Source organism: Gallus gallus, chromosome 5 (genome assembly GCF_016699485.2).
Source record: "Gallus gallus isolate bGalGal1 chromosome 5, bGalGal1.mat.broiler.GRCg7b, whole genome shotgun sequence".
Taxonomy (NCBI): Eukaryota; Metazoa; Chordata; class Aves; order Galliformes; family Phasianidae; genus Gallus; species Gallus gallus.
The window spans coordinates 48,550,856-48,578,212 of NC_052536.1; the positions used below are offsets into that span (position 1 = coordinate 48,550,856).

The window sequence follows — 27,357 nt, forward strand, 5'->3', positions numbered from 1 at the left end:
AAAACTTGAAACTGGGCCTCAGGGTCCCTGGTGACAAAGTCAGTGTAATGTTACAGGAACGCTCATGTTTTTTGAACACTGAGAAGACTTCAACAGTTGATCCTTGCTCCTTTTCTCTCCCTATTCTTCTTTCCTTTGCAGAAATGTCATTTATATAATTAGAATAAATGGGCTCCGCTAAGTATTTGAACCAAATCTGGGATGTAGCAATGTTTGGATGTGCCCTCAACCACAAGCTCAGCATGCCCATGCCTCTACAATGTTTACTTTGGACTCCTGAGAACCCAAGCACAACTGGGGCACTTGGGGTAGGAGAACAGGATAAGCAGAAGAAATCTGCGGGCCAAGAAGCTTGACTAAACATTGTACACAAAGAATAAGGGGAGAAATAGCTTATTCAAGTAGCTCAACACAAAACAGATGGTAAGAATTCAACAGAGCAAGGGATTGTTGGGTAGCTGAAGCCAGCAGGAATGGACAGGCAGGCACACTCAGAAGACTAAGCCCCCAGAAGTGATATGCTCACTACTGTGATATCCCAACTGACATAAATTTATGAAGCCAATTTGAGAGTTTCCCTACTCAGATGGAGAAGTAGTGTTTCCTCAAAGTAATCTGACCTCTTTCTGAAAATACAGTTTCTTTTAAGGGACTTCAGGTTAGATGTTGCTAAACTTAGCTGCTTCAAGCAGTCAAAGAAAAAAAGAAAAAAAAAAAAAAAAAGGTCATATAAGTATAAAAGGAGCAGACAATCAACCTTAATGCCTTCAGCTCCTACTTTCACATCTTGAAGCCAGCTTTTTGCCTCTAGAGTTTAGAAAATAAATATCGATTCAATGAGCTGTCACTATCGTTTTACAAATTCCTGATGACCACCTCTAAATATCCCTTAGGTACACAGCATGAAAAAAATGAGTTATTGAGTGATAAAGAAAAAAAACTCAGAGGTGCAACTTTGGATTCTGGTGACAGAAATGATGAGATATTTCATTTTGTCAGATTTAGAACAAATTCTAAAATAATGTTTTTTGGAGACAAAAACTCTAAACTCTTGAGCCTAAATTTCCTTTTGCTTCTGGTAAAAAGTAAATTCTAGTCTGTAAGAGGTTTTTTGTTTTGTTTTACTTTAATTTTATTCCCCTGGTAGCCCCAGAAGCAGGACAAGAATTAATTTCAAACAAGGATCATTATTGTTTGCATAGCTCAGTATTCTGTTTATTACAAAAACGTTTGTTGTTTTTTTAATTTAATTTTCTTTCAGAAAGTGATGGTTCAAATTAAGGGGAAAAATGTTTTGCAAAGCTTGACAGTTTTGTGAATCCTCAAACTGTTTTTCTTTATGTTTCTAAATGTTTGAAAAACATTAAATGCTACCAGTTTATTATTATTATTACTTAAAAGATCAAATAACTAAATCAGTAACATATTACAGTCAATTAAGTCCAGCCAAGTAACACTGACAAAAGTTCCTAATCACACTATCAAGCTAATAAATATAGATTTGCATTCACTGTAAGTCAAATGGCTCTGAACAAGCAGGTCAACTAATGGATTATTCATCAACAGAATTTCACTTACAGCTCAGGCTTCCATATTGAAATGATCACTGTGTAGATTCTGGCTGAAGGAGACAATTTTTTTTTTTAATCTTTTTTTTTTTTTTTTTTTTTTTTTTTGACCAGGGAAAGAAGAATTAGAAAGAAGAATTAGAGAAAAAAGAATTTAATTCAAAGTGGGATTAATCTGAAAATTTAGTTCATGATTCTGAAAGTGAGATAATGTTCAAAATCACCAAAGATCCATCCATGAAGCTTGGCATTCCTTGGAAGAAGGATATTACAAGAAACAAGTTTGTTTCTATGCGACCTATGTTTCCTCTGCTTTCAAATCACTGGACAGTCTCCCACTAGGTATTAGTGAAATAGCTCCATCTTGAAGTACCTAGAAATTTAGCAGAAATTATCTGATTTGAAAGTTCATCCAATGCGGGTGATCATTTAAAATATTCATTAAAATCCTCTAGTGATGACGAAATAACAGCATTTTTTTAGAGCAATATAAAAGATCCAGTAAAATTTCTATCCAGTGCATAAGACAATTCCTTCTCTTCCAGAGAAGGTGGCAAATTGAAGACAAAGGGAGATATAGCTAAAGGCTTAGATTAGCTTTTGCTTTTGTTGATCATAGAAATGTGTTTTCTTAAGATCCAGGATGAAATAAAAACATTTGGAAAAACTGCTATGCGGGTACATGATGTCTTGGTGATTTTGGTTTATTTTTTTACAAGAAGGGAAATGTCCAGTAACGTTCAGCTACATATTTACCTAATCTACAAAAATCCATCTCTATCATTAAACATCAGAAGAGATGGAAATTTATGATGCTCAGAGTGCTGCCCTTGGAAAATATCACCCAGCTGGTCCCATCACCTAAGAATTTTCTTTCCATATTTCTCAGAATGTTTATATATCCCAGGAATAAATTGTCTCCAATTGGGGTAGTTTGCCAGAACCCAAAGTGTAAAGTTGCCCCTCCTCAATACGAGAGAAGTACCAAAAACTCCTGTAAGCCATTGCATGCATAATCCAAACTTCTTCTTATTTCTACTGTGATTTCAAAAAACATAATGTTCAATAAATGGAACAGAAATAAAGTGAAGTAAATCTTGAAGGGTATATAACGATATTAATATGACGCAGATTTTGAAAAAAAAAAAAAAAAAAAAAAAACCCAACTGTAATTGATCATATTCCAGAAAGTGATTTACTACACATACATTGTGGTACTTGAGTAAAGTATTACAGAAGTGAAACCCTGGCTCTGTGGGATGTAGTGGGAGTTTTCCCTTTGATTTCTAGAGGCCTGGATTCTACCCTAGGCACATTTTCTCTATTAAAATTGCATTTCATATGGAATTAATTGAATGGACAAATGATATTAAAAAGTGGCTTTGCTGTCTGTTTATTACTTTAGAAACTCCTCGTGCATGACATGCTGTAGACCTGAGATGGTACCAGGTACCAGGTACCAGGATGGTACCAAAGAGATACTGATTCAAATGAATTCTTCTTTCTCAGCTTGAAAGAGTGAGTGATGTAAGTCAAATCTTCTATTTGATGTGTTTATGATATTAATGAAGCTGGACACTTCGCCCAAAAATGTTCTCACAAACGTTTTCTTAAAATAAATAAATAAATAAATACATGCAATCTCCTTATGTGATGGTACGATTTTCTTTAAGGAATACTTAATTATTGTATTTGAAAAATATCCAAAAAAACTGAAAAACTGTTGAATAACATATTTGGTCAGATTAGCCAATTATTCTTAATGTGAAATATTTGTGACTTACATACTCCACTTGCATTAAACACAGAAGTAAATGTGAAGGTGGGAAATTTTAAACTAATTTACCCACTGTATGCATCAAAAAATGTGTTTGAATAAGTGTTTAGCCAAACTGCATCTAACCATCCTTGCTGTAGAACCAATACAAGGCCCGGCTCATCTGGGTGCCTAACTATATGCTTTTCTGCAAAAATGTAACCTACGCCTGCCTACAAAAACAGAAGGGAGTATTTCTGTCAGCAACAGTAGCAGTTCTTGTGTCTTAAATTACTCATATCCCCAAGCTCTTGCTGAATGATGAGTTTTATGATTAACTGTTCAAAAATCCCTGTTTGCATGATGAAGACTGACACAGACAGCACCCCTTGCTCTCTTTTATCCTCTCAGAAGAATCTGTGAATTCCTCCATGAGTTTCCCTTCCCCTTGTGACCTGAGATGACCTGAATTAACTATGATGCACTGTGTGGAAAACATTCTCTCCTATCCACCCTCCCCCATCTCTCACTTTTAATTTATTGGCCACCCACCCCTCCTTTTTCTTTTTGTTGTTGTCCAAATTTTCCTATTTCAAGCATATGTTTTAAGATTAAAAAACACTTATTTGGCAGATGGTATAAACACAGTACCTCAACAGATGTTTTTAGTGTCAGTGCAAGAAACGGCCACACGCTGATGCGGTTCTGCTTGGCACTATTTCTTGTCTGGAGAGACTGACACTGCATGAATATATTCATTTTACTGCTGGTTTCTTTTTGTCTTCCCCCCCCCCCCCCTATTCCTCTCTCATGACACTGTAGCAAATTTGGTGTTTCTGTGAGTTGTTCCCTCTTTGCTTATGACTTTGTTTTATAAGTCTCTAAGACTTGTTTTTGAAAACGCCAACTGACCTGAATTTACCTCTGAGCATGTCTCCCTCCCCTTGAGCTGCGTTACCAGGAATATGCTTTCAGGTTAACTTCTAGCTTTTACCAACTGTTTTTATGTATCTCAATCTCACTATTCCTCTCCAAAATGTATTGCTATGCAGGCACATGTATCAAAATAATTAGGGCCTTGGTGAGTACTATCCACAAGTTCAACAGTTTTTTCTATTTACTCAGCTGGTCATGTTCTTGTACGAAGGAGGTATTTTTTTTTTTTTTTTTTAAGCTGTACTTGAAACAGGGGACAGGTTATATAAGGGCATAATAAAAATATGGCTTTTGTGAAGGCACAGGCATAAACCAAAAGAATCTCTCTAAATCTCCTTCCGTCTGCTAATCTGAAAGGATTTTTATGGCTTTCTGATGGCAGAGGAGATTGTTCTTCACGAATTTGTGCCAGGTAACAGCTAAATATGAGGACTGGAACAGTGGATAAAAGTAAAAAATAGGTGAAGCTAAAAGCTATGAATTTAGAGTGCACACTGATCGTAAAATTTCTGCTGGTTAAGTGTTACCAAGTGGTGCCATATGAGACACCACAACATTTCCCTAAGCTTGTGAAAGGCCATAATTGTGGTGCTCCAGATAATTTCATGTGGTAACTGCTTGTAAAAGTTGACTCTTTAGTAGCAATCCCATACTTCATGGCCTAGTGCAGCCATCTTATACTTTGTTGCCTTTTTGCATTAAGAGAGAAAGCAGTTAATTGATGCAAATGGTGGAAGAGTCAACTTGATTTTGAAAAAGCAAGTGTATCTACTGCCATGTTTGCTTACATCAGATTCTTTGAAGGTGCCAAGCATCCAGAAGTTCAAAATAGACACAACTTATTTACTCTAGGCAGTAATAGGAGCTCACCACCTTCCCCTTCTTTTGTCCAAAACACCTCCTGAATATGCTTATCTCCTCCCCAGACACTATCTGTGTGTTTGACAACTCAGTTTTAGGTGTGGAGACCTTTACACTGTAAATTTTTACTCTGCAGCTCATTCCAGAAATCAACCACCATGTGTTGCCAGCTAGAGGTGAGCATTTTGTCATCCCCATCCCCACAAAGGCTTCAAGAGAAATGATACTGCTGTCTGGAAGCAGACTTGCAGTGAGAAACCCTAAGATGAAGCCCCACTGCTTGTTTAGAATTCCACTTCTTACAGATCCCTGCTAGGATCTCCAAACCCTTCTCTCTCTGTTTTGTGCAAATGGCTGAAGACATAACTTACAAATTTAGGGTGGTGGAGTTCAGCCTGACCTTAGATAGCTCTCAGTGAACTGTCATATCTCTACTGCAGCCGACACAAACACAAGCCTTTGGTGTCAGGGGTACATGCCTCATTCTTCCAGCTGCTTTTCTCGCAAACAAATATTTATTTTGGAGAAAGAAGGGGAAATCCAATTCTCTACTTGTGGTTTTGATTTCTTTTGTCTGCAACATGTTCTCCTAGGGAAGTGATGCACAGTGGTTTCTTTTTCAAATTTGCTTCTGGCTCAGCAAGAAGGTGGGTGGCACGGCAGTTGGAAGTCATCAAGCATAAGCAATAATGTTTAGTAACCTTTTGTGTAACTCAGCCCTCCAACCATTGTAACGTCTTCCTGTTCCTGTTCTTATTGGGGGATATATCCTGGGAGGTCCTGTGTTTAGCTGAGACATTCCAAATCCTAAACTTAAGCTCACAAGTTTAGTGCAGAAAAGCATTACAAAATCTTTCTACCCATATCGCATAAGGGAGCCAGTCACACAATTTGAGTAAAGTGAAGCAAGTCTCCCCAAGGCAGTAGAAGGCGGCAGCAGCAGAGCAATTAACATGAGCAGGCCACAATAATGCCCTCACACTAAGAGTCAAATCCTAATCTCTTGAGCACCATGTGAGTTCATAGGAACTTTATGGATTATTTATATCCTGGACGGAGCAGGTGTCAGGCTTTTCTCACCTCAATGGCAAGCGTAGCTGCCTTACTGACATCAATTAAGCAAATGTCAGCATGAAAGACATGCTCAGAAAAAAACATCTCTAGATCCCAGTCGTTGCAACTGGGTACTTGCTAAAGACAAACAGTGATTGGTGATATTTATTCATGTGGTAGGCTTTCAAAGCAAGAAGAGTTTAGTATCTCTGGCTAATTCTTTCCCAAGAGCAATATGACGGCCCATTCAGTGTGCTAATATTCAGTTCTATTCACAGTTTTCATGCGCAAATTTTGGAAAGAAAGATATTCCTTACCAGAAAACTATGCTTCTTTTTTTCACATATTTAGTGCACAAATACATTCGTGCCACAGAAGTAACCCGGGGAAACACCTGTTTCCTGACCATGTAAGTTTTCCCTCTAAAATAGTTCCTTTCCTATTCATTTATCTAGAGGACAAACTAATTATCCTTTTTTTTCTTGATATCTACTGTGGTGATGTGTGAATCTACATTCAGATTCTGAAGAAATTTTCTTAATTTAAAATACACTGTTCTATTTTACAGTGATTACCTACACGCATACAGACACATGAGCTCAAAGGAAGGCTGTAGATTCACCACAGAGAAACAAGTGCATTCTTCATATCAATAAAGGTTGTAAGGATGCTGTCAAGTGTGGTACTTCCAGGATGGCCCAGGGTCTCATGAAATTAAAGAGAGTTTCAGATCACATCTTAGCAGACGATAGGAAAGGTGAAATTTCTCAGCATTACCACTCTCTTAGCTGACAATCTAGTGGCATTTGTTCCAATCATGGACGGAGACTTGGTTGCAGTCTCAGGTCATGATAGCCTCTAACCTATCAGGACAGTCTCCATACAGAGATCACAGTATCCCCAGATCATTCTGCTGTTGACAGTAAGAGCCTCAGCAATCACCTGTAATTTCTGATCTTGTCAGAAATCAGAAATAAGGTAGAGGTTTACTGGCATTTAGAGTGTGTATGAAAGATAAATGGAGAGAAGATAAAATTTAAGTTTCTGAGACAGAAATAAGGATGAGTCTCAAAAGAAACATCCCATGAGAAGTGGATACTATTCACAGAAAAAAAGACCTTCCCATCCATCCAGGAGAAAGCAATATTCAATAAACATATCATCTTTGGCAGAAGGATTGGCGAGAATGTTGATACAGGTTCACTGGAACAATGTGAGTGAGGGTCATGAACACCTGTGTCAAAGCTTTCAGAGAAAAGTACATAACAAACTAAAACAGTTTGATTAACACTTTTAAATAAAATTTGAAGACAAGGATCCAAAAATCCATTCACTATAAAGAGTAGATTCTGTAACTAGATTCATCCTAACTATGGCCCAAAAAAGCCAAACAAAACAAACAAACCAACAAATCAGTCAATCAATGAATCCAATCTTGAAAGGTTAACTACCTTTTCAGTAACATCCAGGGTTTGCCATGTCCCTGGAAGATTAAAAAGAAAAACAAACAAACAAACAAACAAACAAAAATCCACAGAAGCAGTACAAGTCAACATTTATGTTTTGAAGAACTACAAGTATTCATCCTCAGAATCTCCATTCATTTCTAGGAATGAATTTCAGGCAGTTATTGCTAGTATGAGGACTTGTTTTGTGCTTTAACTCTGTGAAGTCTATCAAAAGACCTAGCAGCAACCCCAAAAAGCATTGTCTCTGCTGAAGAATGAGCTCTCTCTCCAGTTTCCGAAAGACTTTCTGCCCACCCATGGTTATTTGCATTTATTGCCTTTCATAAAATGCACATTTTATTAAAAGAAGAGAAATAAATAAACTTCTGCTGGTACTGAAAACTTGGTTTTGATCTCAGGATTAATGAGGGAGATGTGCTCATAACACCTCAACTTCATACAGATGGTGCTGGAGAGAGTTGCCAGAAGTGTTGAGGAAATTTATACTGACAAAGATGAAGGGCCTGTGTTAGTGTCATTTTCCAGTGATCATGACATCCGAGAGATTCTCAGAGGAATGGTCACAGACTAGATATTCAAAGGACAGCTTCCAACCATTTGGCTCTGTAGATGAAGATCATGTTACTTGCAGAGTACTCACAATGACAAGACAGAGGACCACAGAGATCTACAGACTAAAGCCATAGAAGATGTCAAGTAGCATATTTTCTTGAACTTCTTTTCCTGACATATTAATTTAATGGGCATATGGAATCTGGGCTTAATGGCCTTAAAAAGAAGAAGTTTAAGAAAGATTTTTGGAGCATAGGAACACTCCCTAAAGTGCTTGAAAATTTTGGTGCATGAAATCTTCTTTGTTGCAACGGTAGAACAGCACAACCTGACCTAGTACCTGTGCTTTTTTATTAAAAAAAAAAAAAAAAGTCAAAGCCAGGCCACTGGTGGAGAGGTGTCTTAAGTGAAATAACCATATATAATGTATACACCACTCCTCAAAGGCAATGAAAGAAAGAATTATGAAGTCTAATCCAAGGTAAGACACAGCAGAGGGGTGTCAAGAAGCAAAGAATTTCAGTACAGTTCTGCTGTTGAAAAGGGAAACATTATGAGGTATTTCTTAATTTACATACCTCGCTATGTCAGATGTATGTCACACAGTAGGACTGCTGAAAGAATAAAATATTTGTTCTGAATCACAAGGTGTATGTATATGCCCTGAGTGAATGTTTATACACATATCACTAAAAGTCAGAAGATAATAGAATCACAGCTACACTTGGTCTGACATAATCCATACATTCTGAAATGATCTCAAAATAAAAATCTTCACTGGTGGAACTTGAGTCAATTCTTTGTTTTTGAATTCTGGATTTGATCCTTAAATTGACAGGACAAATTTTAACATTCACTATACAAAAAGGGCAAACAATAGCTTTAATTTCTTAGTTTATGTTACTGCAACTTAGAAAGCAATTTTTTTTTTTAGTGATATTGTACTGGAGGTCATGATTTTCCAAATATTGGAGCACTTGTTCATAGCTTGGTGTTTAATAACCAAGTGTATTAAACACTCTGCTCTAAATATACCAGTTTTTGGATCTTTACCAAAGTCTCTGTAGAGTGCTGCTCCAGGAAAACACTATCCAAGCTCTGATGATAGCTTAAATTACTTTATATTTTCAAAGCATTAATAAAATGCAATATTAGAAATATACTAGAAAGAGGTGATTAATTATTATCAAGAAGCAAAGTGTCAGACAAGCCCCAATTACTGCAGTCAAGCTCATCCCAGATTTGTGTTTGGTATTTACTACTTTATTATCTGCTTTTATTTTAGATGTATAGAATGTGCCCATTAGAAATGTTCTTGATGCACACACAGATTGTGAAGCCATACTCAGTGACTGATGATTGCCAAGCTGTATAGATTCTTTGATACTAGACTATGTTTACCATACTCTATTGGTCCACTAGAATTAGGCATGTGTATTCCCATCTACCTCTTGAGTAATTCACATCACTAATAAGAAGACCACTTGTTTAGGTGCCTTTAGTTAAGTGACTAAATTGAGACCCCACGTGGCACGTCTATTACAAAATAACAAGAGCTTTTTCCTTAATAGGCTCCCATGAAAGCCAACGGGAGTTTAGCCATAGAATTCAAAAGGGACAGGCTGCACTCAACTAGTGGATTGTGTAATAGCTTTTATTTTGATGCAAGGTTTTTTGGTACTTTTTCTCAGTAACAGACTGAAAACACAAGTTAATAAATCTTCTAATTAAACCGCTTACCAATATTACAACATTGGTGTTGGGATAAAAACAAGCAAAAGAAAGGCAATTATAAAAGCGGAAAAGAAATAAAAGCAAAGGAAGAAAATGGGACGAGAAGGTGGACTCTGCCTTTGGCTGTCGGTTTGGCTCCTTCTCTCTCTTGAAGCAGCCCTTTGGGGAGCCAGGCTAGGCAGCAGATTTCAAAGGTGTTGACAAGTCTGGCAGACCAGTGATTTCAATTTGTACCCCAGAAACAATGCCAGGCAGCTGTAAATGACTCTAACATTCTCCACTTTGTGACAAGTCCAGGATTAGGGATAAGTTTTTGCTGTAAGTCCAGTATGGACTCCCTGCTAAGAGGCTCAAGCTTACTTAGACAGTGAATGATTTCAAATTATAAGCTATAAGCCTTGTTTATTTTGCCAATATAAAAGCAGCAGAAATCTTTTAAAAGGTGGTAAAGCACTTCAGGAAGGAAATAAGAGAAGCATGACATGGACCCCACTCAACCATTTTTTTTTTTCGAGGGGATGTATGATCTGAAATCTCTTCAACAGTTTGGATATCTTCCATTGATAATTTCAAGGCATTTTAAAAATGTTGTTCATGTGCAGAGGAAAAACAGCACCATTCAACTTGCACAAAAGTAATAATATATCACTTTTCCCCAAATTTTTCCTTTCCAACTTGGGCAGGCTTCTTTCAATAAAGCAAAAATAGCCTATTCTTTTGCTACTTAAGTTTAGCATCACACTGTAAACAGAATCAGTAGGAGGGCATTATCTTTAGCAACATCACCAGCACCGGTGAACATAACCTGTCCATCCAACTCAGTAAGAGATCATAAGTTCTTCACATAGTCATGCTGCTACTTTGTAGTTCAGTTATGGGACCACCAGAAATACAGGATGCACCAGGCAGCCTAGGGTCATTAAACTCTACTTTGCAATGTAAGGATGCAGAACAGACAAGAATGGCTGAAAAGCAAATTACATTTTGTGACAGATTCATTAAAAAAAAAAAAAAGTATTAATTTTCATCTGCATTTTCAGCATTTCAAGCCTGCAGAAGGAAAGATGAAGTTTTGGCTCAAAGAAAATAAATTTTAATTTCTAAATTTCTGTGATTTTTACATACTTTATCTCAAACCACCACAATAAATAGATTTTTGTCATTGGCTTCACTGGAAATTGTCATCAAGCCTTCACTTGATAATTTCATGTCTGTTCTACAGCTGTAAGCTATTGCAAAATATAGTTTCTGATGCCACACAAATTAGGAGATCTGTCTAATGAACATCACCTTAGAAGATTACTCTCTTTTATGTATAGTTTATTATGTTTTCACAAGTGAAATATATAGAGGTTGAAGTTATAGCTACAACAGAATACACAACAGTTAATGTGCAAAATATTTTATCTTTCTTCAGTAGTTCTACTGGAAGCCTTCAAAAACTGGAAGAGTCTACTACAAATAAATACCACCTTCTTTCAGTATGCTTTGGAAAGTTAGGGGAAGGGAAAAGACTACAGCAGCTTCCCTTTAAGCCCTCCCATACCTTAATAAAAGTAAAATGGATGTTTATGTCAGTACCTCGTGGAGATTAAAAAAAAAAAAAAAAAAAAAAGCCACCCTAGACAATATCAAGAAAATTTAAAAAAATTTAACTCCTCTTTTTCACTTCTATTTTCTGTCTTCTCAGCAGGTGCCAGTAAAAAAAAAAAAATCACATCCAGTGACTCTAAAAGACAACACGTTCTGCAATACACGTGACTGACTGACAACTAAAAATCTTTTATGTATTTTTTTCCCTTCTTTCATGGCTTAAATTATTAACCTGCAGTGTGCCTCACATAACTCAGTCTGAGAATAAAATTATCTCTGCATGTAGCATTTCTAAACTGTTGCCAAACTGGTTACTTGAAGTCATTTTCACTGTTTAATCTGAGTAAAGTTAAAAAGAAACAGCAGACTTGCTGTACACATACAAATACTGGGACAGGAGGAAGACAATAATACTATGAAAGTATTATCAGCCTTCCTAGCTATGTTCCCTGTGTTTGTTTAAGCAGCTTCTTGCCAATCTCAAAATTCATTAAAGCAGGATGTGCTGAACTCACTGGCTGCAACACCTCCATTGTAACAATCAGACTACTACAATCCACCACATACACTGGCATAAACTCAAGTTAATTCTCTTCTTCGGTCTTCTTCTCCCACCACCTCATTAAAGCCCAACAAACTTTCCTATAGAAATAAATGCTTTAGAAAAAGTCATGCCAAGAACAGTGCCTTACACTGCTGCTTCTCACAATGAGAGAGCACAGAACTTCAGGGAAGTCACTGGGGTGCTGTCTGGGTGAAGGAAAAATTTCACATGGAAGAGATTTTTTATTTATAGAAGGAGGCCAAGCAATCTGTTAATCCATCATAGGATCATGTAGTTTGCATATGTGATGCAGCCACATACCTTTCAGTTGGGTCTGGTTATGTTATATTCATCTTACGTAACACTGATCAGTTAGACTCCAGATGCAGAATTAAGTGGGCCCTCAGGAGTTGGCCTTCTTGCCCTGAGCAATTACAGAACCAAGAGCAAGCATACAAGGAGTAAAATAAATCAGGAACTGAAACACAACAATTAAAACAGGGCTTTATACAGACTCTTTATCCCAAATTACCTTGGTTATTTTTGCCATCTGAGCAGATTTTTTTTATTATTTTTTTTTTTTTTAATCACTGCAGACTGTGTCTAGGTTTTCTTAGAGTTCTGCCAGAAATAAGAGCCGGGGCATGTTTATTTCTGAGGGTAGATCCAAGAGAGGGAATAAGGTCAGCCAGATAGCAGGCGTTAGTATCCAAGGAAGTGAAAGAGGACATGAGCAAGGTTTATGAATCCACAGCTTTAAAAACAGAAATGGATTTGCCAGTAAAAATGTCTATAGATACACAGCCTTGGAGTGGGGAGGGAGGTTGGTGGGATGGATGCACAAGTGGAAAAGAATTTGAATTTCTGGAGTTCCTTTTTTCATTTCTTTAAATACAACTATTCTAAATCACAATCCTGAGCAAAGCCTAAAACTTCCAGAAACGTGGAAAGCTACTGAGTATTTCCTCAGAGTAGCACTGCTCTTGTGGAGGGTAGGAACCACTAAAAGAAAAAATGGTCAGAAAGGCAGTTATGCTCTTTAACAGCAGAGCTTAAGTACATTGTATCCCTGATACTGGGTACAGCATAGCAGAAGAATGGAAGACCTGCAAACAACATGAAACAATGCAGAGATGTACCTTGCAACAATGAGATTACAAAGAAGAGAGAAGTCTACGTAATCATACTTGTCCTTCATGGTTAACCATATTTCATATATAGTTTCAGAACAGCATTACTAGGAGATTTAGGATTAATCTTTGTTAAGTGTTAAATCAAGAAGATCCAGCATACCATCAGTACCTTAGCCACAGGTGTATGTTATGGCTGTATCTTTCATGACAGCTTTGTCTTATTTACGTGACAGTGCTTTGAGATCTTTGTTCATGATGCTGTAAATGCACACGCATTGTACATACTGCACATACTATAACTAACATACGTCAGTGAATGCTAGCTTTTTTTGTGTGTGTTGTTTTTTGTATGTTTGTTTTTTTTTTAGTAATTGCAGCTTCAGGAATGGGTGCAATTACAGCACAAGAATCCTCCAGCAGCCTGCAACATGACTCCCACAGTCCAGAGATGTTCAGCAGGAACTATCTGATCCCCAGCTACAGCCTAAACACTTGAATATCCACTTGAATGAGTCCCTGCTCATCTGCTTCAGCAGAAGTCATCTTGAGATGGAAGGAAGAAAGTAACACCTTAGCAAGAAGAAGGTTTTTTGCTCTACATCAAGGTTTAAGGTGGCTGCTCCCAGGGGAGCTTTAACTGCTGCTAAAGGGAGGGGAAGGAAGTGGGCAGCTTCTCTAGTGGAGGACTGACACAGATAGCAGCTGCTGCTGAGAGTACCTACAGCTTGTGCAGAGTAGTAGCTGGTGCTAGTTGTCTCAACGACCAGTTGCACTACTCAAAACATTCTGGTTTTCAAATACCAGCTCAAGTCAAACACAGTCACCTCTGATCCCTGGCTGCTAAACATGGCAGTGAGTGTTTTGTGCAATCAAAAAAATTATATATAAAAAAAGGAATGCTTATTATAAGCATTGTGTTCTGACAGCATCATGTATGTTGGGGTCAATTCAGCATGGTGGGTGGTGGAACTCAAATTTTCAAAACTTGAAGATGCTTGAATTCAGAAAGCAATCTGCTTCCCTTCTTTTTGTTCTTTTCATTTTCAACTAGATAAAGATCTGTCTAGACAACATCAACTTACATTAATAACTTCATTATCATTACAACTAGATCTAACAAAACTTTCTCAGCGCTTCAAAAATAGGTCAGCTCTTGTTAGTGGGAGGAAATTTCATGTCTGAGATCTGGCTGAGTTGTCCTTCTAATGCTGGCCAAGTATGGGAAGGGAGAGAAAGCCCTCCCACTCCTCTCTGAATGTCTCCTAAGAAGGCCCTTCAGAGTTTGTGATTTAATCACAGAATCGTTGAATTAGAAGAGACCATTAAAGGTCATCAGGTCCAACTCCCATGCAGTGAACAGAACAGCTCCATTAGGTGCTCAGAGCCCTGTCCAGCCAGAGCCTGTGCCTCCAGGGACAGGGCACCTATCATCTCTCTGGGCAACCTGCGCCAATGCCTCACCATTTACCTCTGAACAATTAGGTGCAGCAACAACAGAGCACTTCCACTCTCAGCAGCTGGGCTTTTTGGTCAGTGTTCATTTTCAAGATAATTTGCACTGTTTATTTTGTTTTGCTTCAGTTGAGAAAGCAAATGTCTGTTTGATTCCATAGGGAAAAAAAAAAAAGCTCACTTTGGTGAAGGATACTGTAAATACTACACAGGAATCAGTTTTTAAATCAGATAGTGCTAGCATCTAAGTATTTATGCAGTCTAGATTTATAAGCTTGTAAAGATGCTCTACTCACATTCTGGTGGCCAGGTCATGAGTATTAATAAAGTTCAGATTGTGGTGCATAATATCTCATGTTGAATATCTGATTTTTAAGAAAACTGTATTGCCTTTTTTTGCAGCACAAAAAAATAAAAATTTAATTGCCTAACCTAGTTTTTAATCCAAAATAATTTACTCTTTAGGGAAGCTAGAAGAAAACAGGAAAGCTAACTGAAGCAAATCTATTCATCCTCAACTGCAATTGCAAAAACTGCATTTCCCTTCATTGTCCATTCTCTCCCTAGCTCAAGATTTATCTTGCAGTGAAGAAATTTTTAAAAAAAGTGACCTGTAAGAAATTGCAGGCAAGAGAAAGGTCAGCCACAGCAACAGTCTGTCCTGTGTGGACTGGAATTTTCAGACAACTACCCTTAACTTTTTTTTTTATAAGGGAAAAAGAGACATTAATTGATACCAGTAAGAAAATTGCACTGTCTTTTCATAGGTCTGAAGAAGATCTAGCCAAAGTGAATCCAGAATTGAAACTCTGAGTAGTGATATCATTTGATACAAGTGATAGGTTATCAGAACAAAGATAAGGAGAAATCCCTGGTGTAAAGAGCATGTTATTCAAATAGAACCACTGGTTTTACACATTTGAGCATTAAGCCAAAGAAATGTTGAAACAAGCTTGGTACAAATAATTCTGGTATCATGTCCACTGAAATGGACACGAAGACATCATTCAGAATATCCTTGATACCATGGATATTTTACAAACAACCTCAACCCAGGAATCTGATTTAGCTGCCTAAATTAACTACTTGTGACACATTGCATAACCAGTTCATGGACAGGGTTTCTCCAACAGCAGAGATCGAATGTCTTTAGGTTAGATTCTTGCACTGGACTTCCCTAGAAGGAACCTCTTGCAGATAGAATGCAAATTTAGAAACATGAATGATTTTGAAAAGTTATACTTAACCATATCACTTCTTCAAGACCAGAAAAAATATGCTTTTGCAAAAATCCTGGATTCTTGTCCCAACTGTTGTTTATTTCAAAGAAGCTGTATGATTATGTAAACCTTGCTAAGCTAAGAAGCACCAAAAATATGGTCTGTTGAATTCTTATCTATTGGTAATATCCAGTTAACAAACAAGTTAAGCTGTGCAGATAGAAAAGCCATTTGCAAAGAGTAAAACCAAAATATACTAGTTTTGAAAATTTTTGTATACTTTCCTTGTTCACTTTCTAAAAACATGCATGGCACTGAAGAACTGATGTTGTGATGGAAATAAGGTAGTCGCCATTTCATTACAATATCCCAGCAGCATTCTCTACTACAAAGTAAAAGTACCTCAAATATTTCATGTGCAATTAAGTGAACTGGAATTTTAGTAATGGCATGGTTTATTTCAAAATTAAAGATGTGTATGTGTTTCACATTCAAATTCAAAATAAAGAGAATTTATCAAATATACTTGTTATGAATTTCTCAACTAATCCAAGAATATTATTTTATTTTCTTTTTCTCAAGAATGACCTATAAATAATCACAACTTATAACCACTGCAGGCTAGATACCTCTCTGTGAAAAGTTTTGTCCCAATGTATTTTTCTTGGGAATGGTTGCAGTCAATACACAACCACAAATTGCCTTTTTCAGAGTACAGAATTCCAAATGGACAACAACTTCTTCAAAGTTAAGGGTAAAAGCACAGAAATCCACTCAAGAGGACACCTGTCACTTTGGAAAATCTGTAATAAAAACAATTTTTTTTCTACCATAGCAACATGCAAGAAAACTACCAAGAGAGTATTCTAAATCAACACATTCTTTCTGTCCACAGCTGTTCTGCAATTTTTTTTTAGCTCACTTTACTCCTATCCATTTGTCCAGGACTAACTCAGAATAAGATGTACATCACCCAGTAAACAACAGTATAATTAAAAGTTCTACTGCTACAGCTTGTTTGAAGCATTTGAGAGTCTGGGAGTTGCAGGGAACTCATATTAAAAATATAAAGGATGTAATCACAGCAACCTGTATAGTTTAAAGCAGGAGTAATTTTCTGATTGCTGTTGGTCTGAATGAAGCATATTGCTCTGATTATCTATATCATGTGTACACACGCAAAGACTAGAATCTATCCAGTCGGGTTGATTTAAAATATTCCTTACTTTCATGATTATAATTAATCTAGGCAAACTTCTTACAAATCACAGGATCATTTTTTTTTACCATGATGTAAGACAGAACTATGTTAAAGACGCCTCCAGCCACAAATTAAAACTAGACATTGTGCAGTGGTGTCCAGCCTCCTGGCTGCATGTAGCAGAGGGAAGTACACTCATGTCTGTAGCGTATTCTTTTTAAAATATTCAACAACTAAACCACATGTTTTATTGTTCAGCATGCCACTGCTGAGGATGCCTACACATATAAATCTTTTCTGTGCCATACTATTCTTTCTGGAAAAGTCATCCCAGTCTGATGTCAGATTGAGTATATGAAGGCTGCAGACTCATTACAATTGTAGTACTAAAACAAACTGTGCTTGGGATAATACTTTCCACATTGCATTTCAGTCCAGAGTAATTTTTTCTTACTTTTGAGTAAAATCAGATATGGCAGTTTTTGTGCTATTAGCAGAACTGTATTCTTCCCATGTAATTTGTACACGGAAGTGTTTCAGATAAAGCTGAAACATCAGATGCTAGCTATTTTGTAGACCACAACAATGATTTAGGAGACAGTCCAACACTGATTCTTGTAGATTTGCATTTCTGAACTAGAACTATTTTATGCTATCATATCTGTACTACTAGATTTTGCACCACTAGATTAGGGAGCTGGGACTTTTTAGTCTGCAGAAGAGGCGGCTCAAGGGAGACCTTATCACTCTCTACAACTACCTGAACGGAGGTTATGGCGAGGTGGGGATCAGCCTCTTCTCCACTGTAACTAGCAATAGAACTAGAGGGAATGGCCTCAAGTTGCATCAGGGGAGATTCGGGTTGGATATTATGAAAAATTTCTTCTCTGAAAGAGCAGTCAGGCACTGGAACAGGCTGTCCAGTGAGGTGGTGGAGTAACTGTCCCTGGAGGTGTTCAAGAAATGTTTAGATGTTGTACTAAGGGACTTGGTTTAGTGGGGAAATATTGGTGGTAGGTGGACAGTTGGAAAGGATGATCTTGAAGGTCTTTTCCAATCTTGGTGATCTTATGATCTTAGAGTGCTGCCTTTATAGGGAGAATCTTTACAAGTTCCTTCCAAATAACAATTCTGCCATTATGCAAATATACTTTTAAAATGCGTTTGCTAAAAAAGGTTCAAATTTCCTCTCTCAATCTCTCTCTTCATTCCATTTTCAGTTAAAAGAACTAAGTAAAAAAAGCTCATTTCTACCATGTTCTGATTAGCTCCATCACAGTGAAACGAATGGAAGATAACCACAGTCAGCACCTGGATAAACAGGCTTACCTGCCACATCAAGAAAAGTACTGAGAAATACTGAGAAAGCAAAAACATAAAATAACTAGTGAAAAAGATTATATTTAGTGGAAATGATCCTTGTTGGTTTTAGTACTTTAACTTTGGAACTAAGAGAGTAAATAAAAGTTTTTTTTTTTCCCCAGTCCACAGAGTATACAAATTAAATTGTTCCTGCTCTTCAGATAGGGAACAAGGTTCATAATATAAGCTAGGAATATTCATTAGGCAGCAGTTTCAATCATGGAGGTTATCTGAATGGCACAGTTACTGCCACAAATGATACTTATCTCAAATTTGTGGTAGGTTGGATAAGAGTCCAAACTGCACTATTCAGGACTGTCTTTGCTTGATTAGAATTTCTGAATATCTTTCTGATCAAGGTTTCCAGTTTGTTTCCACATTCAGCAATGCTTCAAGTTGTGCAACTTCATTTTCATCATTTGAGAATAGTTTCACTTGCCCTCCAGTAACGTCATGGAAATGTTTCATTATTCAGGTTGGGATTATCTGATTGATTCCGTTTATTTTGCACACATTTTGCATTCTCAAACTTCGGAAATTGTCCTAGGTATGGCCCTCTTCTTAAGATTTTATTTCAGTTCACACCAACATTTCATATTTCAGTGAAGAAAATATTTCTGAGCACAACGGAAAACACATGACATTAATTTTTGATATTTTTCATCTGCTTTGTCTACATCAGCTCAGGTAGCTGCTGCGCCAAGTGCTTAATAAAAGTATTTTGTTTAATTTACAAAGAACTCTATTCAATGAAACAGCAAAATACCCTTTTGGCTTGCCCAACTGAATACATAAGAGACATCTGGAAAATTGGTCTAATTTCACATTGTAAAGTAGTGAAGAAAACTAAGAAAAACTTTCACTTTGAATTTTCCTTTACTGACTGAGAATTATACCATGTAGACAATTATGACCCTAAAGGACATAGCAGATACAGCTGATGTTATTTTAATTATTTTTCTGATTACTACTTAAGAGTATACTTCTTTTTTCCACTTACACCTGAGGTATCCCTGTTATTATGTTGACATTTCCAGTGAATTTTCTCCTTCAAACCCAAGGAGAGCCTCTCAGGTCAATTTTGACTTGTACATTCAGTATTTATTTACAGATGCAGAAAATAGATCTGCTGTGGCTTTGTTTCCTCTCAAGCTGTCTTGGGCTAATTCTTTTCCTATCATGGGGCCACTCTGTCCTTATTTAACTTCGTTATATCTAAATTATGTCCCACAACCTTTGCCATTAGTTTTTCCTTAATAGGAAAAAGATGAAACACTATTAATGTGGCTAAATTTTCCATTTAAACAATTCTAACTTCAATACTTTCTATATTTGAGATTGCCTAAGATTTTCCTCCCATCAAGAACAAAGAGAAACATATTGGTAAAACAAGCAACTTAAGGATGACAAGCTTACTGTCAGTATCCTGCTCAGCATGTAAAGTTGGCAGTTGCTTAACACTTACTCCACTTTCATAATGATGGACACTGGAAAATGCAGTATTTTTCTCTCTCAGCCTTTCCTAATTCACTCCATATGTAAGCAGAACTTCCATACACTTACCTCATGCACCCAGATTTCTAGCATCCCCCTCCCAACCCCCCCTCCTATTGTAGAGCCAGGGTCTCCAAAGCAAAAAAAACAACATTACCTTGGTGGTTTGTGGTTTTAATACACACTCTCAATCTCACATACTCAGAACCACTAAAAATCAGCAACTCCTTAAAGAGCCAAGATTTAATTTGGATCACACATTACCGGCCAGACTAGAGAGTATGTTTACAATAACAATATTTACTTATATTCATCAACAGATGGTAAAACTGTGCAGGGAGAAATGTTTGAAAAGTGATTAGTTTTGAACAAAAACAATGGTCATACCAGATACAGATTGTCAAAGAAAAGCAAATCAGATACGTGCTTACAAAAATATAGCATGGTTTTTCAAATTATATCATAGATCAACTATTTCTTCCTTATGTACCTATTTCAAAATTGAAAGTCAGATTTACTCTGTTCCTCCATTGCTTTGGTCACTGGACCTTCATTATGCAAGAATGGTGCACTCAGCATCAGAACATTTTCTTTCTAGAGATGTTTCCAAAGAGCTGGACTGACCATAGTTACAACGCACAGAGCCTCTCTCCCTCTAGAAGTATTAGCTCAGGTGACTATATTTTTTTCTCCCTTTTTAAGAAGGCTGGTTCACATTGGTGTATTCTCTTCAGTTATACTAACATGCCTTAGTTTTTTCAAATCTTATTGTAAACTTTGGCTGTTCTCACTGGACTTTCATTTTATACACAAGCTGCCCTGAGGTGAAGAAATAAATATTACTCTTCTGCCACACATACACACTTCTTAAGATGGTTCCATGAAGAAAGCATTCATAGTGTCTAATACATCCAGACAGAAAGGGAAAGGAAAGAAAATCAGAATGAAAAATTATTTATGGAAATTGGACAGGGAAGTCCACAAGAACTGGACTACATGATCCATTCCACAGCTAAAGGATAGTTTGCTCATTAAATGATATTCACTAATGTGAAAGTTAAATCCAGGCTGCAAAAGTCATTTGGATTTGATATGAATAATACCATGATAATACAGAAACTTTAATCATCAATCACTTCCTGAAAATTTGCACAGCTGACACTGACACTTCTACCATTTTTGTATTTCATAATATTCTATCCGTTTATAGGAACTCTTAAGTCTGCTTAAAGAGTGGCAGAAGACATGCTGAAACCAGAAGATCCTACTAAAGAAATTAATTTTTGTGCATTTTACTTTCTGAAATATAACATTTTTTCCTGTGATCAACTATAAAATCACAGTACTCTTTTTCACAACTCATCCTCTGACCCTAGCCATACTACTGAAAGACAATCTAGTTCTTTTGAGTCAGTGTAGCTTGGGGCAATTTACTACAGATGTGGAAGGAAAACTCAGCCCAGCATGAAAACATGGACTTGTTTAATAATTATTTTAAGCATTCATGTGAAATTATAGAGCGTATTTGTGTTTGTAAACAATACAGCATTTTATTTCCAAGACACGTGAATGTCTCAGTATGTGTTGTCAATTTGAATAAACAATCACAAACAAGTAGTCAAAAATAAACAACAACTAAAAATGTTGCAAATAAAGACTACTGTGGTCAGTTTTACAAATTAATGTGTGTATTTACCTGGCAGACCTCAGTGGAGAAGAAAGACTGCTGCTTGCTATAAACAGTTCAGTTGTACAACTTAACTGCAGCAGCATGGAGTTCTGGGTAAATTAAAATCATTTCTGTAAACATGTCATAGAGGTACTCTATTCAAAAGGAAATTAAATAAAAAATAAAATAGAGATTCTAAACAAAAATCTGAAATAATTATTGAACTACTGGATCTCAGAAATCCAATCTTGCATCAACAGGCAAGTTTTGCTACTGTCTGCCCTGTCTCCCAAGACTCATGATCAAGGAGACTATCTCACTATGTTCACCAGGGTTTCTAGGCAGAAAAAAAACTACTTTTCTTGTGTTGTTTGTGTTTGTTGTTCTGTTTTTCTTTTTGCCATCACTAGTGACTTCTATTAAAACCAATATCCTGGTTAGCAAACAAATATCTTCAGTATTGAAATACATAGAAAAATATGTTGGTGCCTACATTATCATCATAATATTGAACACTTTTGTACTGTAAGATGAGCATATTTTACTTGAAGCCATTCCAAATCACTACTACAATCCTAAAAAATAGACTTACCCTTGAAACCAGTGGGTGCCAGCATCAAAACAAGCAAAAGGAAACAAGTTTCCCATAGTACATAATTATGCAGTGGGACATGGTGTACCAGATGCTATGAATAGTAGCAGTTGAGATGAGTTCAGAGAAAAAGTAGACAAGTTTATGGAAGAGAAATCTAATGAGGCAAAGTCACCTCAATACCACATCATTATGCCTGGATCTGGATGCCCCCAACCCACAAATTGTTGACTATGAGAATATTCCCAGGAAGCAACACTGCCTGCTTCCCTATGCTCATAGGCCTCTACAGGCATGGACTTTAATGACTGTCAAAGACAGGATGAAGGGCTCCTATAACTATTCCTGCAGTTAACATCCAATATTTTGTTTGGGTCAGAGACACGTTTCAGTGTCGCTGGTGTTCAGTATTTCCTTCAGTGAAAGCTCTAATGAATTGTTGACAGAACACAACCTTTTGAGATTTATTGTGGACAGTTGCTGCTAAAAAGTAGCTGCAAATTAGACAACAAGCTTTCCAGGACAGGAGTCAACTTTTTGTTTGTGCCCGCAAAGAGGTCTTCTGATGAGAACAACAGGTTTCCTGGAACAGCAGGTCCTGAATGTTTCCACTCACAACCTCACTTGAAAGGGCACCATGACTTTCTAAAATTTCTGGGATTGTGTCAAAATTCATAGTTCCTCTGCCTTTTATATTTCTATAATTAGACTCCCCAAGCAGGAACAACAAGCCCATGTTTAGGAATTAGTGTCCATGACTGCTACCAGAATGAAACAAATACAAAACACCAGGAAAAAAACTGTTTTTTTTTTTTAGCAAACAAACTTCAGAGAGAGACTGAACCATAATTCCTTCTAGCAAGATGTCTGCAATTGTCATTGCAAAGAAGCTGAAACAATAGACCAAGCAAAGAGAAGAGTTAACCAAAGTTTTTCTCATTCTTTAAAAGGAGAAGCAGTGTAGATTCCTGCCAGCTTCTGTTGCCATTTAAAGAGTAGCAAACACACAAGTGCTTGGAAAAGGAAGGTATAATATGATGTAGCCAAGCTGCAACAACAGCCCTCTTATCTGTGGTGCAGTAATATGAACGAATGGGTATGATAAAATTAGTTTATAAGGGAAAAAATAGCAACTTGCCATTTTTCCCCTTTTAAAAAAGTCCAGTAAACAAAATAGAAAGATGTTAAGTTATCCTATCCCTATTTTCTTTTGTACATCTGTTATCTTCCTGCAGCCAATTTTCTCTGACAAGCTGATGTTTTGTTGAAGCAAATCCAGTAGCTGTACAGCTGTGCAGAACAGCAACCCGTTATTCACCATCCTGAGAACCATGCAAAGCTTGGGAAGGATAATTGCCTCTGAATTTCAAGACTCTCCATGCTGTCTTTCCTCTTACAGTACTCCAGAGAACAAGGAGTAAAACACAGTAGTGATTTTATAGCACATCATCTATTCCTGCTGTAATGCCAAGTAGCTTATTTCATCAAGGAGTAATTATTTTTCACTAAGCTTGCATTACCTTCTAGGAAACAGACTGTATATGGACAATCACCATGCCATAGCTGATCTATAATTAACATTCTAACTTATCTCATTCCCACACTCTCACTTCCAGAAAAGGGAAGAGCATCCATTTTCAAGAGTAAATTTTAGTTGCTCTAACATTTGTTTTAGTTTTTCATTTTCAAGGTGCAATTTTAGACTTTTAACTGTACATATAATCCAAGAATAGAAGATGAACAACAAGAGTAATTTTATCACTAATCATTGTCTATATGCCAAGTAAATTTCTTTTGCCATTATATGATAGGGTGTTTATCTTCACCATCCAAATCTTGAATTTTAACTAGTACCTATGCAATTAAATCTCAAACAACACCACTTCATAGCAACCCTTCATATGGGAGACAAACATCTTTGTGAATTTCAACTCTGTCATTTACAATTCTGCTCTATAAATTTTTCTCTTACATGGCCAGCTTTTCTATGTGTATTTCAGAACTACCATGGTCCAAGCAGTGTTCACTGGTGAAGAATGATAGGTTTAGTTCCAAAGTGAACACTGAAACAGTTTCATTACTTACTGTTAGTACATCCCCAGTCTTCTTCCAGATGGAGAAGCACTAAATGTTCTTCGAAATGCAGATACGAACACTTTATTGCTATTGTTCATGGATTCTACAAATATAGTTTCAGTAGTACTATTCCTAATATCTACTGGAAAGAAGACAATTTTTAGTTGTAATACTTTTTGCTTTCTTACTTACTAATATTCTATAAGCATTGCTTTGGAAACTTCCCTCATATGAAGCTTCAAGGCAATGCTGTGTAAGTGATCCTTGGGTTATCTCATGCTTATGTGGGCCCCTTCAATATACATACGGCTCTTTATGGTTATCTTTTTGTTTCCGATGAGAGGTGTTCCAGTTAGTCTGAAGTAATGCAGCATACTCTTAGCTTTTCAATCTAAACTCTGTGTTCAAAGATGTGAGTGATCCTGTCCTTGGGTGTTGGCAAACTTTCTAGCATAGCTTTATAGCTAGCTCATGTTGAGTGTTCCTTTAGCTGTGTAGTACTGTATAAACCAGCATTATTTTAGGTCTTGAGGGCACTAAGAAGAACTGGGATGCAATAAAAAAAATGATGCACAAAACAGGCTAATGAACTCCCATCAGCAAATGCTTTCCTCACAGAACAAAATATGACGACTTCTACCTATTACAAAGTTGTCAGATCCGAAGAGAAATAAACAGTGAAACAAACTAGAGAAAATGTGCAGTAAACAGAGTGAAACGCATTTCCCCTGTGAAATGCCACCCTGATATAACCTTTATCTTCTCGAGGTTTTTCTTACTCTGTACATGTTATTCAACACCACAATAAAGGAATTGGTTTCCAGTTCTCAGTTTTCTTTAATTTTCTCAGTACACTCCCTTCATTCTCATGTATCACCTCCATGAAGTATTATTTTCACATCTGCACCACCATTTCCCTGACTCATGCCCTCCAATGCTCCTCTTCATCCTTCCTCCTTTTTACACTAATTACTACTCCTTTGTGGTTTTTATCCTTTACTTCACAATCAGCTTCTCTATTCAGAATATCAAAGACAACGTCAGACCATTTTTCACACTAATAGATATTCCACTCCGCATCAACTGTGTACACCATATTTTTGCATTGATGCAGCTACCTTTCCAAGTATTCATATCCCTGCTATGTATTTAGATGCATTTAGGTAAATGGAATTCATCGCTCTCAGCTGGAGCTAATCTCCTCCTCAAAAAATCATTTGCCAAATAATTCCACACACACTTCTCCACTCCAAAGTAGAGATCTGCCAGCAGCTACCTCTCAATTTACCTTTCTCTCTTGCTAAAGACATAGGTTTCCTGCACAAGATTCTATCCCACCATATCTACTCCAGAATCTTAACAGAAAGCCAGTCTTCTCATGCGATGTCTCACCAAGGAATATTAGCCATGATTTTAAAGACATCTATTATCTGCAAAGCAAGCTCTGAAATATCAGAAATACTTGAATTGTTCTCTTTTTTAAATGCACTAAAAGGCACAGATGTAGCCACAGACTTAGATACAGGTTCCACTACCACTTATCAAGGATTACAGAAGGGGAATGAGAAAAACACCATCTATTACAGTTAGTTTCACAAGTGGATGTTAATTGGGGGGTGAGTTTGATAAAAACTAAGCTGATGTACCTTATTATATTACACTGCAAGTCCAAACCAAAGGCAAACCTTCCCAACAGCCACCTAAAAGTTTTAGTCAGATTGCCTTAATAAAATGAAGTAACCAGAAACCAATCAATTAGGAACTTCATAAAAACCGTTGACAGATAAAACAATGTAGATGCATTAAGGAAAATAACTATGTATCTAGTTAGGTATGCACACCGTTACACCACATAAATAAATGCACAAGCTTACTTCAGGTCAAAATGATCTTATATTATCTTTAAAGATAGTGGTCATGATAGGACTGCACCAGCAAAGTACCTGTTAAGAAACAGGCAGCTGAAAAGTTGGGAAAAGTCCTGGTTTCTCCTCAAAACATTCATTTTGTATCCAATATCCCAAAATCAAAACCTGACTAAAGAACAGTAGAGTTTAATTAAATCTGCATCAAGCCTGTATCTTCCTTCAAAACAGACGTTGAAATCTGCATATACACACTGCAAAACACTAGAGAAAGCAAAAGCAGAGGAGAAAAAAATTCTAGCTTCTCTTACCACTTTGATGACCACAAGACGACATTTTAAAGGCCACTCATCCTCTTCACCCCTTAGTTCTCCACCTGCAAAATTAAAACATTTCTGTCTCAAAAGTAAGAAGCCGATCAGCATTACATTAGTAGGAGCATTTACTAATTGACTTCACCTAGAAAATGATCACGTATTTCAATACAAAAGAAAATTTCTAGCAATAATGTATCACTATAGTGAAGTACACTAAGTAGAGGAATATTATGAATGCCTGTAGGAACGGGGTGAGAAATCCATGCTTTACAAAAAAATACTTTGAATCACTGTAAAACTTTACACATATGTCCTCGTCTCAGTCAGTATAATATATTGTATAAAGAATTAAGATAAAAGTACTTCCTAATGGGGTATATGTTTTTAGTATTACTAGATTTGAACACATAATGTAAACATCTGACACTTGCTAAAAGAAACGGCAATTATGGCCTCTTCAGACTACATCTGTCTTCAAGCAATCTGTTGTGTGCCTGATCTACTTTTATTAATAAGAATTACCTTCAATGCACAAAATCAACTACATGTAATATCACAAGAGTATTTTTACACAATCTAGATTTTAAAGCAATGTTTAAGGAAGAGAAGAGATTATCTCATGTATGGTTTACCTTACAGAAGTAGAGTATGTAGTTACCAATGTGTTATACTCCATGTTTTTGGAATTACAGTCCTTAGAGATTTGTTTGGCATGGAATGAAAACCACTAACAAATTGCTAGTGGTAAAATATTGCATGAACATTGTTTCTTGCAAAATATTGGAAATAACTATTGTAGCATTACTCAACAGTTAGGCAACCTCTGTTTACTGTAAGTATTAGCTCCTTGAACAACGTGTCCTGCATACGTAAATTCATTCCCTTTGGATCCAAAATCCCAGATCCTAAT

The 27,357-nt window shown here is 36.7% G+C and overlaps 1 non-coding gene across 7 annotated transcripts in view; it reads right to left on the reverse strand.

Annotated features, from left to right (window-relative positions):
• LOC112532525 overlaps positions 1-27,357 on the reverse strand; it is a 243,058-nt gene that overhangs the window by 68,488 nt on the left and 147,213 nt on the right. For all 7 annotated transcript variants that reach the window (XR_003075402.3, XR_006939490.1, XR_006939491.1 and 4 more), the window contains one exon: positions 26,442-26,506. This is a non-coding gene — a transcript (uncharacterized LOC112532525). The remainder of the gene's footprint in view (positions 1-26,441; positions 26,507-27,357) is intronic.